This window comes from Oncorhynchus masou, chromosome 6 (genome assembly GCF_036934945.1).
Source record: "Oncorhynchus masou masou isolate Uvic2021 chromosome 6, UVic_Omas_1.1, whole genome shotgun sequence".
Taxonomy (NCBI): domain Eukaryota; kingdom Metazoa; phylum Chordata; class Actinopteri; order Salmoniformes; family Salmonidae; genus Oncorhynchus; species Oncorhynchus masou.
Genome location: NC_088217.1, coordinates 1,956,519 through 1,981,433, shown reverse-complemented (window position 1 = coordinate 1,981,433; position 24,915 = coordinate 1,956,519).

Genomic DNA, 24,915 nt, shown 5'->3' with positions numbered 1-24,915 from the left:
ACATTATACTGTCTCAACATTACATTATACTGTCTCCACATTACATTATACTGTCTCAACATTACATTATACTGTCTCAACATTACATTATACTGTCTCCACATTACATTATACTGTCTCCACATTACATTATACTGTCTCAACATTACATTATACTGCCTCCACATTACATTATACTGCCTCCACATTACATTATACTGCCTCCACATTACATTATACTGCCTCCACATTACATTATACTGTCTCCACATTACATTATACTGCCTCCACATTACATTATACTGTCTCCACATTACATTATACTGTCTCAGCATTACATTATACTGTCTCCACATTACATTATACTGTCTCAACATTACATTATACTGCCTCCACATTACATTATACTGCCTCCACATTACATTATACTGCCTCCACATTACATTATACCGCCTCCAGCTCACATTACATTATACTGCCTCCACATTACATTATACTGCCTCCAGCTCACATTACATTATACTGCCTCCAGCTCACATTATTATACTGCCTCCAGCTCACATTACATTATACTGCCTCCACATTACATTATACTGCCACATTACATTATACTGCCTCCAGCATTACATTATACTGCCTCCAGCTCACATTACATTATACTGCCTCCTCATTATACTGCAGCTCCACATTACATTATACTGCCTCCACATTATACTCATTACATTATACTGCCTCCACATTACATTATACTGCCTCCACATTACATTATACTGCCTCCAGCCTCCACATTACATTATACTGTCTCCATGTACATTATACTGCCTCCACATTACATTATACTGCCTCCACGTTACATTATACTGCCTCCACATTACATTATACTGCCTCCACATTACATTATACTGCCTCCACATTACATTATACTGCCTCCACATTACATTATACTGCCTCCACATTACATTATACTGCCTCCACATTACATTATACTGACATTACATTATACTGTCTCACATTACATTATACTGTCTCCACATTACATTATACATTATACTCTCACATTACATTATACTGTCTCAACATTACATTATACTGTCTCCACATTACATTATACTGTCTCCACATTACATTATACTGCCTCCATTACATTATACTGTCTCCACATTACATTATACTGTCTCAACATTACATTATACTGTCTCCACATTACATTATACTGTCTCAACATTACATTATACTGCCTCCACATTACATTATACTGCCTCCACATGACATTATACTGCCTCCACATTACATTATACCGCCTCCAGCTCACATTACATTATACTGCCTCCACATTACATTATACTGCCTCCACATTACATTATACTGCCTCCACATTACATTATACTGCCTCCAGCTCACATTACATTATACTGCCTCCAGCTCACATTACATTATACTGCCTCCACATTACATTATACTGCCTCCACATTACATTATACTGCCTCCACATTACATTATACTGCCTCCACATTACATTATACTGCCTCCACATTACATTATACTGCCTCCACGTTACATTATACTGCCTCCAGCTCACATTACATTATACTGCCTCCACATTACATTATACTGTCTCCATGTTACATTATACTGCCTCCACATTACATTATACTGCCTCCACATTACATTATACCGCCTCCAGTTACATTATACTGTCTCCACATTACATTATACTGTCTCAACATTACATTATACATTACATTATACTGTCTCCACATTACATTATACTGTCTCCAATTACATTATACTGTCTCAACATTACATTATACTGTCTCCACATTACATTATACTGTCTCCACATTACATTATACTGTCTCCACATTACATTATACTGTCTCCAGCATTACATTATACTGTCTCCACATTACATTATACTGTCTCCACATTACATTATACTGTTACATTATACTGTCTCCACATTAATCTAATTACATTATACTGCCTCCACATTACATTATACTGCAGTCCATTACATTATACCGCCTCCACATTACATTATACTGCCTCCACATTACATTATACTGCCTCCAGCTCACATTACATTATACTGCCTCCACATTACATTATACTGCCTCCACATTACATTATACTGCACATTATTACATTATACTGCCTCCACATTACATTATACTGCCTCCACATTACATTATACTGCCTCCACATTACATTATACTGCCTCCGTTACATTATAGACATTACATTATACTGCCTCCATTACATTATACTGTCTCCATGTTACATTATACTGCCTCCACATTACATTATACTGTATCCATGTTACATTATACTGCCTCCACATTACATTATACTGCCTCATTACATTATACTGCCTCCACATTACATTATACTGCCTCCACATTACATTATACTGCCTCCACATTACATTATACTGCCTCCACATTACATTATACTGTCTCCACATTACATTATACTGTCTCAACATTACATTATACTGTCTCCACATTACATTATACTGTCTCAACATTACATTATACTGTCTCAACATTACATTATACTGTCTCCACATTACATTATACTGTCTCCACATTACATTATACTGTCTCAACATTACATTATACTGCCTCCACATTACATTATACTGCCTTTACATTATACTGCCTCCACATTACATTATACTGCCTCTACATACATTATACTGCCTCTACATTACATTATACTGCCTCCACATTACATTATACTGCCTCCACATTACATTATACTGTCTCCACATTACATTATACTGTCTCAACATTACATTATACTGCCTCCACATGACATTATACTGCCTCCACATGACATTATACTGCCTCTACGTTACATTATACTGCCTCTACATTACATTCCCAAATCGATACTAAGGATGGCAGATAATGTAATGTGGAGACAGTATAATGTAATGTGGAGGCAGTATAATGTAATGTGGAGGCAGTATAATGTAATGTAGAGGCAGTATAATGTAATGTGACCTGGAGGCAGTATAATGTAACTCATTACAGCTGCCCACTCATTACAGCTGCCCCACTCATTACAGCTGCCCCACTCATTACAGCTGGTCCACCTTACAGCTGGTCCACTCATTACAGCTGCCCCACTCATTACAGCTGGTCCAACAGCTGGTCCACTCATTACAGCTGGTCCACTCATTACAGCTGCCCCACTCATTACAGCTGCCCCACTCATTACAGCTGCCCCACTCATTACAGCTGGTCCACTCATTACAGCTGGTCCACTCATTACAGCTGCCCCACTCATTACAGCTGCCCACTCATTACAGCTGCCCCACTCATTACAGCTGCCCCACTCATTACAGCTGCCCCACTCATTACAGCTGCCCCACTCATTACAGCTGCCCCACTCATTACAGCTGGTCCACTCATTACAGCTGGTCCACTCATTACAGCTGCCCCACTCATTACAGCTGCCCCACTCATTACAGCTGGTCCACTCATTACAGCTGGTCCACTCATTACAGCTGCCCCACTCATTACAGCTGCATCATTACAGCTGGTCCACTCATTATGGTCCACTTTACAGCTGGTCCACTCATTACAGCTTTATTACATGCAAAACAGGCATACACCCCCAAAAATATTTATGTATATTTAATTATTATTTATTTTTGCTAAAAATGTGGGTCTCAAAAGCCCCACCTGCCCTGAATGACGGGGCGCCACTGGTGTAAAAACATTGCTAATAGGCTTGCAATTACTCCTGACAAAGCAGGGTAGCTCATATTCAGAGCTTAAATATCTACATTGATTATTCACAGGAATCAGGGCTAATAAAACCAATGCAACGGCCTCCTTTACGAATGGTTACCACATGTGGGCATTCATAAAAATACATTGCAGACATGGTCTACACCCAGTAAGGATGGGCCGATGGCTAGGTCCTGTCCAGACCTGACATATTTTCTGGTGTTTTACAAATGGTTTACCATAGATGGGCATTCTGTCAGGCAACACTGTAAAACTTAAGCATTGGATGATTCAAAAAAATTTCCACAGACATTTCTAATCATCCCCCTACAAAGGGGAGACACCCTGGACCCAAACTGTTACAGACCTATATCCATCCTGCCCTGCCTATCTAAGGTCTTCGAAAGCCAAGTCAACAAACAGGTCACTGACCATCTCGAATCCCTACCTTCTCCGCTGTGCAATCTGGTTTCCGAGCCGGTCATGGGTGCACCTCAGCCACGCTCAAGGTACTAAACAATATCATTACCGCCATCGATCAAAGACAGTACTGTGCAGCCGTCTTCATCGACCTGGCCAAGGCTTTCGACTCTGTCAATCACCATATTCTTATCGGCAGACTCAGTAGCCTCGGTTTTTCTAATGACTGCCTTGCCTGGTTCACCAACTAATCGGAGGGCATGTTGTCCGGTCCTCTGGCAGTCTCTATGGGGGTGCCACAGGGTTCAATTCTCGGACCGACTCTTTTCTCTGTATATATCAATGATGTTGCTCTTGCTGCGGGCGATTCCCTGATCCACCTCTACGCAGACGACACCATTCTGTATACTTCCGGCCCGTCCTTGGACACTGTGCTATCTAACCTCCAAACGAGATTCAACGCCATACAACACTCCTTCCGTGGCCTCCAACTGCTCTTAAACGCTAGTGAAACCAAATGCATGCTTTTCAACCGTTCTCTGCCTGCACCCGCATGCCCGACTAGCATCACCACCCTGAATGGTTCCGACCTAGAATATGTGGACATCTATAAGTACCTAGGTATCTGGCTAGACACTAAACTCTCCTTCCAGACTCATATCAAACATCTCCAATCTAAAATCAAATCTAGAGTCGGCTTTCTATTCCGCAACAAAGCCTCCTTCACTCACGCCGCCAAACTTACCCTTGTAAAACTGACTATCCTACCGATCCTCGACTTCGGCGATGTCATCTACAAAATAGCTTCCAATACTCTACTCAGCAAATTGGATGCAGTTTATAACAGTGCCATCCGTTTTGTTACTAAAGCACCTTATACCACCCACCACTGCGACCTGTATGCTCTAGTCGGCTGGCCCTCGCTACATATTCGTCGCCAGACCCACTGGCTCCAGGTCATCTACAAGTCCATGCTAGGTAAAGCTCTGCCTTATCTCAGTTCACTGGTCACGATGGCAACACCCATCCGTAGCACGCGCTCCAGCAGGTGTATCTCACTGATCATCCCTCAAGCCAACACCTCATTTGGCCGCCTTTCGTTCCAGTTCTCTGCTGCCTGTGACTGGAACGAATTGCAAAAATCGCTGAAGTTGGAGACTTTTATCTCCCTCACCAACTTCAAACATCTGCTATCTGAGCAGCTAACCGATCGCTGCAGCTACAGTCTATCGGTAAATAGCCCACCCAATTTACCTACCTCATCCCCATACTATTTATATTTATTTACTTTTCTGCTCTTTTGCACACCGATATCTCTACCTGTACATGACCATCTGATCATTTATCACTCCAGTGTTAATCTGCAAAATTGTAATTATTTGCCTACCTCCTCATGCCTTTTGCAAACAATGTATATACACTCTTTTTTTCTACTGTGTTATTGACTTGTTAATTGTTTACTCCATGTGTAACTCTGTGTTGTCTGTTCACACTGCTATGCTTTATCTTGGCCAGGTCGCAGTTGTAAATGAGAACTTGTTCTCAACTAGCCTACCTGGTTAAATAAAGGTGAAATAAAAAATAAAAAAACGGAGAATAGAGAAAATATATAAAAATCGAGATGCCTTTAACGTAAGGTCTACATTAGGGGAATGATTATCTCATACCTGGCAAAATCTTATTTAGAAAATAAAATGAAAGAAATATAAATCATTATCTTAGAGAAAGCACACGTCACTCAATCCAGTCATTCTAGTTCCATGTATCAAACAGTTATCTGGAGAGTCCCCTGCTGATTAAATAACCATACATTAAATAAATTGTGACAATAAAATAATAACAAAGCTCATAAGCAATAAAATGGAAAAAGTCTTACCAGATTTGATACATATCAATCAAACAGGGTTAACTTACAAAAAACGCAAACAAATACAAGAAAATGTTTCAGTTTCATAGACTATGCTAAAATACCATGAAGACGGGACTCTGACTCACAATCCTAATGATGACAGGACAGGACTGACTCATAATCATAATGATGACAGGACAGGACTGACTCATAATCATAATGGTGACAGGACACTGACTCATAACCCTAATGGTGACAGGACACTGACTCATAACCCTAATGTGACAGGACACTGACAGGACACTGACTCATAACCCTAGTGATGACAGGACAGGACTGACTCATAACCCTAGTGATGACAGGACACTGACTCATAACCCTAGTGATGACAGGACACTGACTCATAACCCAGGACACTACTCATGATGACAGGACACTGACTCATAATCCTAATAACCCATAACCCTCATGTGACAGGACTCTGACTCATAACCCTAATGGTGACAGGACACTGACTCATAACCCTAATGGTGACAGGACACTGACTCATAACCCTAATGATGACAGGACTCTGACTCATAATCCTAGTGATGACAGGACACTGACTCATAACCCTAATGATGACAGGACACTGACTCATAACCCTAGTGATGACAGGACACTGACTCATAACCCTAATGGTGACAGGACTCTGACTCATAACCCTCATGATGACAGGACACTGACTCATAACCCTATGGTGACAGGACCTGACTCATAACCCTGATGACAGGACACTGACTCATAACCCTAGTGATGACAGGACACTGACTCATAACCCTAACCCTATGATGACAGGACACTGACTGGTGACAGGACACTGACTCATAACCCTAATGATGACAGGACAGGACACTGACTCATAACCCTAGTGATGACAGGACACTGACATAACCCTAATGGTGACAGGACACTGACTCATAACCCTCATGATGACAGGACACTGACTCATAACCCTAATGGTGACAGGACACTGACTCATAACCCTAATGGTGACAGGACACTGACTCATAACCCTAATGGTGACAGGACACTGACTCATAACCCTAATGGTGACAGGACACTGACTCATAACCCTAATGGTGACAGGACACTGACTCATAACCCTATGATGACAGGACACTGACTGACAGGACACTGACTCATAACCCTAGTGATGACAGTGACATAACCCTCATGGACACTGACTCATAACCCTAATGGTGACAGGACACTGACTCATAACCCTAATGGTGACAGGACACTGACTCATAACCCTAATGATGATGACAGGACTGACTCTGACTCATAACCCTAATGGTGACAGGACAATGACTCATAACCCTAATGGTGACAGGACTCTGACTCATAACCCTAATGGTGACAGGACTCTGACTCATAACCCTAGTGATGACAGGACTGACTCATAACCCTCATGATGACAGGACACTGACTCATAACCCTAGTGACAGGACACTGACTCATAACCCTCATGACAGGACTCTGACTCATAACCCTAGTGATGACAGGACACTGACTCATAACCCTAATGGTGACAGGACACTGACTCATAACCCTAATGATGACAGGACACTGACTCATAACCCTAATGGTGACAGGACACTGACTCATAACCCTAGTGATGACAGGACAGGACTGACTCATAACCCTAATGGTGACAGGACTCTGACTCATAACCCTAGTGATGACAGGACTCTGACTCATAACCCTAGTGATGACAGGACACTGACTCATAACCCTAATGGTGACAGGACACTGACTCATAACCCTATGATGACAGGACACTGACTCATAACCCTAGACTGGTGACAGGACACTGACTCATAACCCTAATGGTGACAGGACACTGACTCATAACCATAATGGTGACAGGACACTGACTCATAACACTAATGGTGACAGGACACTGACTCATAACCCTAGTGATGACAGGACACTGACTCATAACCCTAGTGATGACAGGACACTGACTCATAACCCTAATGGTGACAGGACTCTGACTCATAACCCTAGTGATGACAGGACTCTGACTCATAACCCTAGTGATGACAGGACACTGACTCATAACCCTAATGGTGACAGGACACTGACTCATAACCCTAGTGGTGACAGGACACTGACTCATAACCCTAATGGTGACAGGACACTGACTCATAACCCTAATGGTGACAGGACACTGACTCATAACCCTAATGGTGACAGGACACTGACTCATAACCCTAATGGTGACAGGACACTAACTGACAGGACACTCATAACCCTAGTGATGACAGGACACTGACAGGACACTGACTCATAACCCTATAACCCTAGTGATGACAGGACACTGACTCATAACCCTAATAGGACACTGACTGACAGGACACTGACTCATAACCCTATAACCCTGACAGGACACTGACAGGACAGGACTGACTCATAACCCTAATGATGACAGGACACTGACTCATAACCCTAATGGTGACAGGACACTGACTCATAACAGGACTCCTAAACCCTGTGATGACAGGACACTGACTCATAACCCTAATGGTGACAGGACACTGACTCATAACCCTCATGAACAGGACCTGACTCATGGTGACAGGACACTGACTCATAATCCTAGTGATGACAGGACACTGACTCATAACCCTAATGGTGACAGGACTCTGACTCATAACCCTCATGGTGACAGGACACTGACTCATAACCCTAGTGATGACAGGACAATGACTCATAACCCTAGTGATGACAGGACACTGACTCATAACCCTAATGGTGACAGGACACTGACTCATAACCCTAATGACAGGACACTGACTCATAATCCTAATGATGACAGGACACTGACTCATAACCCTAATGGTGACAGGACACTGACTCATAACCCTAATGGTGACAGGACACTGACTCATAACCCTAATGGTGACAGGACACTGACTCATAACACTAATGGTGACAGGACACTGACTCATAACCCTAATGACAGGACACTGACAGTGACAGGACACTGACTCATAACCCTAATGGTGACAGGACAGACTCATAATCCTAGTGATGACAGGACTCTGACTCATAACCCTAATGATGACAGGACACTGACTCATAACCCTAATGGTGACAGGACACTGACTCATAACCCTAATGGTGACAGGACACTGACTCATAACCCTAATGGTGACAGGACACTGACTCATAACACTAATGGTGACAGGACACTGACTCATAACCCTAATGGTGACAGGACACTGACTCATAACCCTAATGGTGACAGGACACTGACTCATAACCCTAATGATGACAGGACACTGACTCATAACCCTAGTGATGACAGGACACTGACTCATAACCCTAGTGATGACAGGACACTGACTCATAACCCTATGGTGACAGGACACTGACTCATAACCCTAATGGTGACAGGACACTGACTCATAACCCTAATGGTGACAGGACACTGACTCATAACCCTAGTGATGACAGGACACTGACTGACTCATAACCCTAATGATGACAGGACTGACTCATAACACTGACTCATAACCCTAATGACAGGACAATGACTCATAACCCTAATGGTGACAGGACTCTGACTCATAACCCTATGGTGACAGGACACTGACTCATAACCCTAGTGATGACAGGACTCTGACTCATAACCCTAGTGATGACAGGACACTGACTCATAACCCTAATGGTGACAGGACTCTGACTCATAACCCTAGTGATGACAGGACTCTGACTCATAACCCTAGTGATGACAGGACACTGACTCATAACCCTAATGGTGACAGGACACTGACTCATAACCCTAATGGTGACAGGACACTGACTCATAACCCTAATGGTGACAGGACACTGACTCATAACCCTATGATGACAGGACACTGACAGTGACAGGACACTGACTCATAACCCTAATGGTGACAGGACACTGACTCATAACCCTAGTGATGACAGGACTCTGACTCATAACCCTAGTGATGACAGGACACTGACTCATAACCCTAATGGTGACAGGACACTGACTCATAACCCTAATGGTGACAGGACACTGACAGGACTCTGACTCATAACCCTAATGGTGACAGGACTCTGACTGGTGACAGGACACTGACTGACTCATAACCCTAATGGTGACAGGACACTGACTCATAACCCTAATGGTGACAGGACACTGACTCATAACCCTAATGGTGACAGGACACTGACTCATAACCCTCATGATGACAGGACACTGACTCATAACCCTCATGTGACAGGACACTGACTCATAACCCTAGTGATGACAGGACACTGACTCATAACCCTAATGATGACAGGACACTGACTCATAACCCTCATGGTGACAGGACACTGACTCATAACCCTAGTGATGACAGGACACTGACTCATAACCCTAATGGACAGGACACTGACTCATAACCCTAATGATGACAGGACACTGACTAATCCTAATGATGCCAAGACAGGACTGACTCATAACACTGACTCATAACCCTAATGGTGACAGGACACTGACTCATAACCCTAATGGTGACAGGACACTGACTCATAACCCTAATGACAGGACACTGACTCATAACACTAATGGTGACAGGACACTGACTCCCTCATAACTCATAACCCTAGTGATGACAGGACACTGACTCATAACCCTAGTGACAGGACACTGACTCATAACCCTAATGGTGACAGGACACTGACTCATAACCCTAATGGTGACAGGACACTGACTCATAACCCTAATGGTGACAGGACACTGACTCATAACCCTAATGATGACAGGACACTGACTCATAACCCTAATGGTGACAGGACACTGACTCATAACCCTACTGACTCATAACCCTAATGATGACAGGACACTGACTCATAACCCTAATGGTGACAGGACTCTGACTCATAACCCTAATGGTGACAGGACTCTGACTCATAATCCTAGTGATGACAGGACTGATAACCCTCAGTGATGACAGGACTGACTCATAACCCTAATGGTGACAGGACACTGACTCATAACCCTAGTGATGACAGGACTCTGACTCATAACCCTAGTGATGACAGGACACTGACTCATAACCCTAATGGTGACAGGACACTGACTCATAACCCTATGATGACAGGACACTGACTCATAACCCTAATGGACAGGACACTGACATAACCCTAATGGTGACAGGACACTGACTCATAACCCTAATGGTGACAGGACACTGACTCATAACCCTAATGACAGGACACTGACTCATAACCCACAATGACCTAATGGTGACAGGACACTGACTCATAACCCTAGTGATGACAGGACACTGACTCATAACCCTAGTGATGACAGGACACTGACTCATAACCCTAATGGTGACAGGACACTGACTCATAACCCTAATGATGACAGGACACTGACTCATAACCCTAATGATGACAGGACACTGACTCATAACCCTAATGGTGACAGGACACTGACTCATAACCCTAATGGTGACAGGACACTGACTCATAACCCTAGTGATGATGACAGGACAGGACTGACTCATAACCCTAATGACAGGACACTGACTCATAACCCTCATGATGACAGGACACTGACTCATAACCCTAGTGATGACAGGACACTGACTCATAACCCTAATGATGACAGGACACTGACTCATAACCCTAATGGTGACAGGACACTGACTCATAACCCTAATGGTGACAGGACACTGACTCATAACCCTAATGACGACAGGACACTGACTCATAACCCTCATGATGACAGGACACTGACTCATAATCCTAATGATGACAGGACTGACTGACTCATAACCCTAATGGTGACAGGACAATGACTCATAACCCTAATGGTGACAGGACACTGACTCATAACCCTCATGATGACAGGACACTGACTCATAACCCTAGTGATGACAGGACTCTGACACTGATGACTCATAACCCTAATGGTGACAGGACACTGACTCATAACCCTAATGGTGACAGGACACTGACTCATAACCCTAATGGTGACAGGACACTGACTCATAATCCTAATGGTGACAGGACACTGACTCATAACCCTAATGGTGACAGGACACTGACTCATAACCATAATGGTGACAGGACACTGACTCATAACCCTAATGGTGACAGGACACTGACTCATAACCCTCATGATGACAGGACACTGACTCATAACCCTAGTGATGACAGGACACTGACTCATAACCCTACTGGTGAATGGTGACAGGACACTGACTCATAACCCTAATGGTGACAGGACACTGACTCATAACCCTAATGGTGACAGGACACTGACTCATAACCCTAATGGTGACAGGACACTGACTCATAATCCTAATGATGCCAAGACAGGACACTGACTCATAACCCTCATGGACAGGACACTGACTCATAACCCTAATGGTGACAGGACACTGACTCATAACCCTAATGGTGACAGGACACTGACTCATAACCCTAATGGTGACAGGACACTGACTCATAACCCTAATGGTGACAGGACACTGACTGACAGGACACTGACTCATAACCCTAATGGTGACAGGACACTGACTCATAACCCTCATGATGACAGGACACTGACTCATAACCCTAGTGATGACAGGACACTGACTCATAACCCTAGTGATGACAGGACTGACTGACTCATAAGGACCCTCATAACCCTAGTGATGACAGGACACTGATAACTCATAACCCTCATGGTGACAGGACACTGACTCATAACCCTCATGATGACATGATGACAGGACACTGACTCATAACCCTAATGGTGACAGGACACTGACTCATAACCCTAATGGTGACAGGACACTGACTCATAACCCTAATGGTGACAGGACCCTCATAACACTAATGGTGACAGGACACTGACTCATAACCCTCATGATGACAGGACACTGACTCATAACCCTAGTGATGACAGGACACTGACTCATAACCCTAGTGGTGACAGGACACTGACTCATAACCCTAATGGTGACAGGACACTGACTCATAACCATAATGGTGACAGGACACTGACTCATAACCCTCATGGACAGGACACTGACTCATAACCCTCATGATGACAGGACACTGACTCATAATCCTAATGATGCCAAGACAGGACTGACTCATAACACTGACTCATAACCCTAATGATGACAGGACAATGACTCATAACCCTAATGGTGACAGGACTCTGACTCATAACCCTAATGACAGGACTCTGACTCATAATCCTAGTGATGACAGGACTGACTAATAACCCTCATGATGACAGGACACTGACTCATAACCCTCATGGTGACAGGACACTGACTCATAACCCTCATGATGACAGGACTCTGACTCATAACCCTAGTGATGACAGGACACTGACTCATAACCCTAATGGTGACAGGACACTGACTCATAACCCTCATGGTGACAGGACACTGACTCATAATCCTAATGATGACAGGACACTGACTCATAACCCTAATGGTGACAGGACACTGACTCATAACCCTAATGGTGACAGGACACTGACTCATAACCATAATGGACAGGACACTGACAGGACAGGACTGACTCATAACCCTAATGGTGACAGGACTCTGACTCATAACCCTCATGGTGACAGGACACTGACTCATAACCCTAGTGATGACAGGACACTGACTCATAACCCTAGTGATGACAGGACACTGACTCATAACCCTAATGGTGACAGGACACTGACTCATAACCCTCATGATGACAGGACACTGACTCATAATCCCAATGGTGACAGGACACTGACTCATAACCCTCATAACCCTATGGTGACAGGACACTGACTCATAACCCTAATGGTGACAGGACACTGACTCATAACCATAATGGTGACAGGACACTGACTCATAACACTAATGGTGACAGGACACTGACTCATAACCCTCATGATGACAGGACACTGACTCATAACCCTAGTGATGACAGGACACTGACTCATAACCCTAATGGTGACAGGACACTGACTCATAATCCTAGTGATGACAGGACTCTGACTCATAATCCTAATGATGATGACAGGACAGGACACTGACTCATAACCCTAATGGTGACAGGACACTGACTCATAACCCTAATGGTGACAGGACACTGACTCATAACCCTAATGGTGACAGGACACTGACTCATAACCCTAATGGTGACAGGACACTGACTCATAACACTAATGGTGACAGGACACTGACTCATAACCCTCATGATGACAGGACACTGACTCATAACCCTAGTGATGACAGGACACTGACTCATAACCCTAGTGATGACAGGACTGACTCATAACCCTCATGGTGACAGGACACTGACTCATAACCAGGACTCTGACTCATAACCCTAGTGATGACAGGACACTGACTCATAACCCTAATGGTGACAGGACACTGACTCATAACCCTCATGTGACAGGACATTGACTCATAACCCTCATGATGACAGGACACTGACTCATAACCCTAATGGTGACAGGACACAATGACTCATAACCCTAATGGTGACAGGACACTGACTCATAACCCTCATGGTGACAGGACACTGACTCATAACCCTAGTGATGACAGGACACTGACTCATAACCCTCATGGTGACAGGACACTGACTCATAACCCTCAAGGTGACAGGACACTGACTCATAACCCTCATGATGACAGGACTCTGACTCATAACCCTAGTGATGGCAGGACACTGACTCATAACCCTAGTGATGACAGGACACTGACTCATAACCCTCATGGTGACAGGACACTCATGATGACAGGACACTGACTCATAACCCTCATGATGGTGACAGATGAAGACACTGACTCATAACACTGACTCATAACCCTAATGGTGACAGGACACTGACTCATAACCCTAATGGTGACAGGACACTGACTCATAACCCTAATGGTGACAGGACACTGACTCATAACCCTAATGGTGACAGGACACTGACTCATAACCCTCATGATGACAGGACACTGACTCATAACCCTAGTGATGACAGGACACTGACTCATAACCCTAGTGATGACAGGACACTGACTCATAACCCTCATGATGACAGGACACTGACTCATAACCCTAGTGATGACAGGACACTGACTCATAACCCTAGTGATGACAGGACTGACTCATAACCCTCATGGTGACAGGACACTGACTCATAACCATAATGGTGACAGGACACTGACTCATAACCCTCATGGATGACAGGACACTGACTCATAATCCTGATGCCAAGACAGGACTGACTCATAACACTGACTCATAACCCTAATGGTGACAGGACACTGACTCATAACCCTCATGATGACAGGACACTGACTCATAACCCTCATGGTGACAGGACACTGACTCATAACCCTCATGATGTGACAGGATGACACTGACTCATAACCCTAATGGTGACAGGACACTGACTCATAAACCTCATGGTGACAGGACACTGACTCATAACCCTAGTGATGACAGGACAATGACTCATAACCCTAGTGATGACAGGACTGACTCATGGTGACAGGACACTGACTCATAACCCTAATGGTGACAGGACACTGACTCATAACCCTCATGGTGACAGGACACTGACTCATAACCCTAGTGATGACAGGACACTGACTCATAACCCTATGGTGACAGGACACTGACTCATAACCCTAATGGTGACAGGACACTGACTCATAACCCTCATGATGACAGGACACTGACTCATAATCCTAATGATGCCAAGACAGGACTGACTCATAACACTGACTCATAACCCTAATGGTGACAGGACACTGACTCATAACCCTAATGGTGACAGGACACTGACTCATAACCATAATGGTGACAGGACACTGACTCATAACACTAATGGTGACAGGACACTGACTCATAACCCTCATGATGACAGGACACTGACTCATAACCCTAGTGATGACAGGACACTGACTCATAACCCTAATGGTGACAGGACACTGACTCATAATCCTAGTGATGACAGGACTCTGACTCATAATCCTAATGATGCCAAGACAGGACACTGACTCATAACCCTAATGGTGACAGGACACTGACTCATAACCCTCATGGTGACAGGACACTGACTCATAACACTAATGGTGACAGGACACTGACTCATAACCCTAATGGTGACAGGACACTGACTCATAACCCTAATGGTGACAGGACACTGACTCATAACCCTCATGGTGACAGGACACTGACTCATAACCCTAGTGATGACAGGACACTGACTCATAACCCTAGTGATGACAGGACACTGACTCATAACCCTCATGGTGACAGGACACTGACTCATAACCCTAATGGTGACAGGACACTGACTCATAACCATAATGGTGACAGGACACTGACTCATAACCCTCATGATGACAGGACACTGACTCATGATGACCACTGACTCATAATCCTAATGATGACAGGACACTGACTCATAACCCTAATGGTGACAGGACAATGACTCATAACCCTAATGGTGACAGGACTGACAGGTGACAGGACACTGACTCATAACCCTAGTGATGACAGGACACTGACTCATAACCCTCATGATGACAGGACACTGACTCATAACCCTCAAGGTGACAGGACCCTCATAACCCTGATGACAGGACTCTGACTCATAACCCTAGTGATGGCAGGACACTGACTCATAACCCTAATGGTGACAGGACACTGACTCATAACCCTCATGATGACAGGACACTGACTCATAACCCTAATGGTGACAGGACACTGACTCATAATCCTTATGATGACAGGACACTGACTCATAACCCTAATGGTGACAGGACTCTGACTCATAACCCTCATGGTGACAGGACACTGACTCATAACCCTAGTGATGACAGGACTCTGACTCATAACCCTAGTGATGACAGGACACTGACTCATAACCCTAATGGTGACAGGACACTGACTCATAACCCTCATGATGACAGGACACTGACTCATAATCCTAATGATGAAGACAGGACTGACTCATAACACTGACTCATAACCCTAATGGTGACAGGACACTGACTCATAACCCTAATGGTGACAGGACACTGACTCATAACCCAGGACACTGACCCATAACACTAATGGTGACAGGACACTGACTCATAACCCTCATGATGACAGGACTCATAACCCTAGTGATGACAGGACACTGACTCATAACCCTAATGGTGACAGGACACTGACTCTAATCCTAGTGATGACAGGACTAAGACACACTGACTCATAACCCTAATGGTGACAGGACACTGACTCATAACCCTAGTGATGAAAGGACACTGACTGATGACAGGACACTGACTCATAATCCTAGTGATGACAGGACTCTGACTCATGGTGACAGGACACTGACTCATAACCCTATGATGACAGGACACTGACTCATAACCCTAATGGTGACAGGACAGGACTGACTCATAACCCTAGTGATGACAGGACACTGACTCATAACCCTCATGGTGACAGGACACTGACTCATAACCCTCATGATGACAGGACACTGACTCATAACCCTAATGGTGACAGGACACTGACAGGACACTGACTCATCCCTCATGACGACAGGACACTGACTCATAACCCTAGTGATGACAGGACACTGACTCATAACCCTAGTGATGACAGGACACTGACTCATAACCCTAATGATGACAGGACACTGACTCATAATCCTAGTGATGACAGGACTCTGACTCATAATCCTAATGATGCCAAGACAGGACACTGACTCATAACCCTAATGGTGACAGGACACTGAATAACCCTCATGATGACAGGACACTGACTCATAACCCTAATGGTGACAGGACTCTGACTCATAACCCTAATGGTGACAGGACTCTGACTCATAACCCTAGTGATGACAGGACACTGACTCATAACCCTCATGGTGACAGGACACTGACTCATAACCCTCATGGTGACAGGACACTGACTCATAACCCTCATGGTGACAGGACACTGACTCATAATCCTAGTGATGACAGGACACTGACTCATAACCCTCATGATGACAGGACTCTGACTCATAACCCTCATGATGACAGGACTCTGACTCATAACCCTAATGGTGACAGGACACTGACTCATGATGACAGGACACTGACTCATAACCCTAATGGTGACAGGACACTGACTCATAACCCTCATGGTGACAGGACACTGACTCATAACCCTAATGGTGACAGGACTCTGACTCATAACCCTAATGGTGACAGGACTCTGACTCATAACCCTAATGGTGACAGGACACTGACTCATAACCCTAATGGTGACAGGACTGACTCATAACCCTAATGGTGACAGGACACTGACTCATAACCCTCATGGTGACAGGACACTGACTCATAAACCCTAATGGTGACAGGACTCTGACTGATAACCCTAATGGTGACAGGACATGACAGGACTCTGACTCATAATCCTAATGATGCCAAGACAGGACACTGACTCATAACCCTAATGGTGACAGGACACTGACTCATAACCCTAATGATGACAGGACACTGACTCATAACCCTCATGACAGGACTGACAGGACAGGACTCTGACTCATAACCCTAGTGATGACAGGACTCTGACTCATAACCCTCATGATGACAGGACTGACTCATAACCCTAATGGTGACAGGACACTGACTCATAACCCTCATGATGACAGGACACTGACTCATAATCCTAATGATGACAGGACACTGACTCATAACCCTAATGGTGACAGGACACTGACTCATAACCCTCATGGTGACAGGACACTGACTCATAACCCTAATGGTGACAGGACTGACAGGACAGGACTCTGACTCATAACCCTAATGGTGACAGGACTCTGACTCATAACCCTCATGGTGACAGGACACTGACTCATAACCCTCATGGTGACAGGACACTGACTCATAACCCTAGTGATGACAGGACTCTGACTCATAACCCTCATGATGACAGGACTCTGACTCATAACCCTACAGGACACCTCATAACCCTAATGACAGGACTCTGACTCATAACCCTATGGTGACAGGACACTGACTCATAACCCTCATGGTGACAGGACACTGACTCATAACCCTAGTGATGACAGGACACTGACTCATAACCCTCAGATGACAGGACACTGACTCATAACCCTCATGATGACAGGACTCTGACTCATAATCCTAATGGTGACAGGACTCTGACTCATAATCCTTATGACGACAGATCCGGACAGGACTCTGACCGGGAACACTTCCCTTTAAGTGGTCCTTATTACAGTGTAATTATATGTTCAACAACCTGCTTTAATAGCCTGGTTCAACAACCTGCTTTAATAGCCTGGTTCAACAACCTGCTTTAATAGCCTGGTTCAACAACCTGCTTTAATAGCCTGGTTCAACAACCTGCTTTAATAGCCTGGTTCAACAACCTGCTTTAATAGCCTGGTTCAACAACCTGCTTTAATAGCCTGGTTCAACAACCTGGTTCAACAACCTTTTAATAGCCTGGTTCAACAACCTGCTTTACTAGCCTGGTTCAACAACCTGCTTTAATAGCCTGGTTCAACAACCTGCTTTAATAGCCTGGTTCAACAACCTGCTTTAATAGCCTGGTTCAACAACCTGCTTTAATAGCCTGGTTCAACAACCTGGTTCAACAACCTGCTTTAATAGCCTGGTTCAACAACCTGCTTTACTAGCCTGGTTCAACAACCTGGTTCAACAACCTGCTTTAATAGCCTGGTTCAACAACCTGCTTTACTAGCCTGGTTCAACAACCTGGTTCAACAACCTGCTTTAATAGCCTGGTTCAACAACCTGCTTTAATAGCCTGGTTCAACAACCTGGTTCAACAACCTGCTTTAATAGCCTGGTTCAACAACCTGCTTTACTAGCCTGGTTCAACAACCTGCTTTACTAGCCTGGTTCAACAACCTGGTTCAACAACCTGCTTTAATAGCCTGGTTCAACAACCTGCTTTACTAGCCTGGTTCAACAACCTGGTTCAACAACCTGCTTTAATAGCTGCAACAACCTTTTAATAGCCTGGTTCAACAACCTGGTTCAACAACCTGCTTTAATAGCCTGGTTCAACAACCTGCTTTAATAGCCTGGTTCAACAACCTGCTTTAATAGCCTGGTTCAACAACCTGCTTTAATAGCCTGGTTCAACAACCTGCTTTAATAGCCTGGTTCAACAACCTGGTTCAACAACCTGCTTTAATAGCCTGGTTCAACAACCTGCTTTAATAGCCTGGTTCAACAAACTGCTTTAATAGCCTGGTTCAACAACCTGCTTTAATAGCCTGGTTCAACAACCTGCTTTAATAGCATGGTTCAACAACCTGCTTTAATAGCCTTGTTCAATAACCTGCTTTAATAGCCTGGTTCAACAAACTGCTTTAATAGCCTGGTTCAACAACCTGCTTTAATAGCCTTGTTCAACAACCTGCTTTAATAGCCTTGTTCAATAACCTGCTTTAATAGCCTGGTTCAACAACCTTCTTTAATAGCCTGGTTCAACAACCTGCTTTAATAGCCTTGTTCATCAACCTGCTTTAATAGCCTGGTTCAACAACCTGCATTAATAGCCTGGTTCAACAACCTGCTTTCATAGCCTGGTTCAACAACCTGCTTTAATAGCCTGGTTCAACAACCTGCTTTAATAGCCTGCTTCAACAAACTGCTTTCATAGCCTGGTTCAACAAACTGCTTTCATAGCCTGGTTCAATAGCCTGGTTCAACAAACCTTTCATAGCCTTTAATAGCCTGGTTCAACAACCTGCTTTAATAGCCTGGTTCAATAGCCTGGTTCAACAACCTGCTTTAATAGCCTGGTCCAATAGCCTGGTTCAACAACCTGGTATAACACCCTGGTATAACAACCTGGTAGTATAACAACCTGGTATAACAACCTGGTATAACAACCTGGTATAACAGCCTGGTATAACAACCTGGTATAACAACCTGGTATAACAACCTGGTATAACAACCTGGTATAACAGCCTGGTATAACAAACAGCTGGTATAACAACCTGGTATAACAACCTGGTATAACAACATGGTTTAACAACCTGGTATAACAACCTGGTTCAACAGCCTGGTATAACAGTCTGGTATAACAACCTGGTTTAACAACCTGGTATAACAACCTGGTATAACAACCTGGTATAACAACATGGTATAACAACCTGGTATAACAACCTGGTATAACAGCCTGGTATAACACCCTGGTTCAACAGCCTGGTATAACAACCTGGTATAACAACCTGGTATAACAACATGGTTTAACAACCTGGTATAACAACCTGGTATAACAACCTGGTTCAACAGCCTGGTATAACAGTCTGGTATAACAACCTGGTTTAACAACCTGGTATAACAACCTGGTATAACAACCTGGTATAACAACATGGTTTAACAACCTGGTATAACAACCTGGTATAACAACCTGGTATAACAACCTGGTATAACAACCTGGTATAACAACCTGGTTCAACAACCTGCTTTAATAGCCTGGTTCAACAACCTGCTTTACTAGCCTGGTTCAACAACCTGGTTCAACAACCTGCTTTAATAGCCTGGTTCAACAACCTGCTTTAATAGCCTGGTTCAACAACCTGGTTCAACAACCTGCTTTAATAGCCTGGTTCAACAACCTGCTTTACTAGCCTGATTCAACAACCTGCTTTAATAGCCTGGTTCAACAACCTGCTTTAATAGCCTGGTTCAACAACCTGCTTTAATAGCCTGGTTCAACAACCTGCTTTAATAGCCTGGTTCAACAACCTGGTTCAACAACCTGCTTTAATAGCCTGGTTCAACAACCTGCTTTAATAGCCTGGTTCAACAAACTGCTTTAATAGCCTGGTTCAACAACCTGCTTTAATAGCCTGGTTCAACAACCTGCTTTAATAGCCTGGTTCAACAACCTGCTTTAATAGCCTTGTTCAATAACCTGCTTTAATAGCCTGGTTCAACAAACTGCTTTAATAGCCTGGTTCAACAACCTGCTTTAATAGCCTTGTTCAACAACCTGCTTTAATAGCCTTGTTCAATAACCTGCTTTAATAGCCTGGTTCAACAACCTTCTTTAATAGCCTGGTTCAACAACCTGCTTTAATAGCCTTGTTCATCAACCTGCTTTAATAGCCTGGTTCAACAACCTGCATTAATAGCCTGGTTCAACAACCTGCTTTCATAGCCTGGTTCAACAACCTGCTTTAATAGCCTGGTTCAACAACCTGCTTTAATAGCCTGCTTCAACAAACTGCTTTCATAGCCTGGTTCAACAAACTGCTTTCATAGCCTGGTTCAATAGCCTGGTTCAACAAACTGCTTTCATAGCCTGGTTCAATAGCCTGGTTCAACAACCTGCTTTAATAGCCTGGTTCAATAGCCTGGTTCAACAACCTGCTTTAATAGCCTGGTCCAATAGCCTGGTTCAACAACCTGGTATAACACCCTGGTATAACAACCTGGTATAACAGCCTGGTATAACAACCTGGTATAACAACCTGGTATAACAACCTGGTATAACAGCCTGGTATAACAACCTGGTATAACAACCTGGTATAACAACCTGGTATAACAGCCTGGTATAACACCCTGGTTCAACAGCCTGGTATAACAACCTGGTATAACAACCTGGTATAACAACATGGTTTAACAACCTGGTATAACAACCTGGTTCAACAGCCTGGTATAACAGTCTGGTATAACAACCTGGTTTAACAACCTGGTATAACAACCTGGTATAACAACCTGGTATAACAACATGGTATGACAACCTGGTATAACAACCTGGTATAACAGCCTGGTATAACACCCTGGTTCAACAGCCTGGTATAACAACCTGGTATAACAACCTGGTATAACAACATGGTTTAACAACCTGGTATAACAACCTGGTATAACAACCTGGTATAACAACCTGGTATAACAACCTGGTATAACAACCTGGTTCAACAGCCTGGTATAACAGTCTGGTATAACAACCTGGTATAACAACCTGGTATAACAACCTGGTATAACAACATGGTTTAACAACCTGGTATAACAACCTGGTATAACAACCTGGTATAACAACCTGGTATAACAACCTGGTATAACAACCTGGTTCAACAGCCTGGTATAACAACCCTTGCAGAACTGCTTCATTTTGTGTGTTTTCTCTTCTTTAGCTAAGTTCACTTGTACACTTCCAGCAGCTGTTAAGGGGACGGACTGTCATAACAAAACAAGTTTGTATATGTGTGTTTGCATGAGTGCGCCCGCGTGAGTGTGTGTGTGTGTGTGTGTGTGTGTGTACTTGCTTTGCTTTTGTGTGTTGTGTGTGTGTGTGTGTGTGTGTGTGTGTGTGTGTGTGTGTGTGTGTGTGTGTGTGTGGGCCTGATGAGTTTTGAACAGCGTACCATACTTCAAACCTGTCATTGGGGAATGTTCCTAAGAAAACTACACACTAAAACTACACACTAAAACTACACGCTCAAGAGGACTCACTGACATGACACGCTAACACTACATGCTACAATCTCTAAAGACTGTTATCTTAGTTCTGTTTCCACCGGCTGGTCAAACAGTTGAATGGATTAGTGACAGTGTTGCCTTCATGAAACGAAGCGAAGATAACTGCCTCACAATACACAGGTACCATTACCGGTTAGCAGACAGACAGACGCCCTATAAAATGTATTAAATGATACCCCATAATGACAATTCAAATACAGGTTTGTAGATTTTTTTTGCTGAAAAAAATAAAAAACAGAAATACCTTATTTCCATAAGTATTCAGACCCATTTGCTATGAGACTCGAAATTGAGCTCAGGTGCATCCTAATTCCATTGATCATCCTTGAGATGTTTCTACAACTTGATTGGAGTCCACCTGTGGTAAATTCAATTGATTGGACATGATTTGGAAAGGCACACACCTGTCTATATGAGGTACCACAGTTCACAGTGCATGTCTTTGCAAGGTTTGAAGAAATTGTCCATAGAGCTCTGATACAGGATTGTGTCGAGGCACAGATCTGGTGAAGGGTACCAAAACATTTGTGATAAATTGAAGTTACCAAGAACACAGTGGCCTCCATCATTACATTTTACATTACATTACATTTAAGTCATTTAGCAGACGCTCTTATCCAGAGCGACTTACAAATTGGTGAATACACCTTCTGACATCCAGTGGAACAGCCACTTTACAATAGTGCATCTAAATCATTAAGGGGGGGGGGGTGAGAAGGATTACTTATCCTATCCTAGGTATTCCTTGAAGAGGTGGGGTTTCAGGTGTCTCCGGAAGGTGGTGATTGACTCCGCTGTCCTGGCGTCGTGAGGGAGTTTGTTCCACCATTGGGGGGCCAGAGCAGCGAACAGTTTTGACTGGGCTGAGCGGGAGCTGTACTTCCTCAGTGGTAGGGAGGCGAGCAGGCCAGAGGTGGATGAACGCAGTGCCCTTGCTTGGGTGTAGGGCCTGATCAGAGCCTGGAGGTACTGCGGTGCCGTTCCCCCCTCACAGCTCCGTAGGCAAGCACCATGGTCTTGTAGCGGATGCGAGCTTCAACTGGAAGCCAGTGGAGAGAGCGGAGGAGCGGGGTGACGTGAGAGAACTTGGGAAGGTTGAATACCAGACGGGCTGCGGCGTTCTGGATGAGTTGTAGGGGTTTAATGGCACAGGCAGGGAGCCCAGCCAACAGCGAGTTGCAGTAATCCAGACGGGAGATGACAAGTGCCTGGATTAGGACCTGCGCGCTTCCTGTGTGAGGCAGGGTCGTACTCTGCGGATGTTGTAGAGCATGAACCTACAGGAACGGGCCACCGCCATGATGTTGGTTGAGAACGACAGGGTGTTGTCCAGGATCACGCCAAGGTTCTTAGCGCTCTGGGAGGAGGACACAATGGAGTTGTCAACCGTGATGGCGAG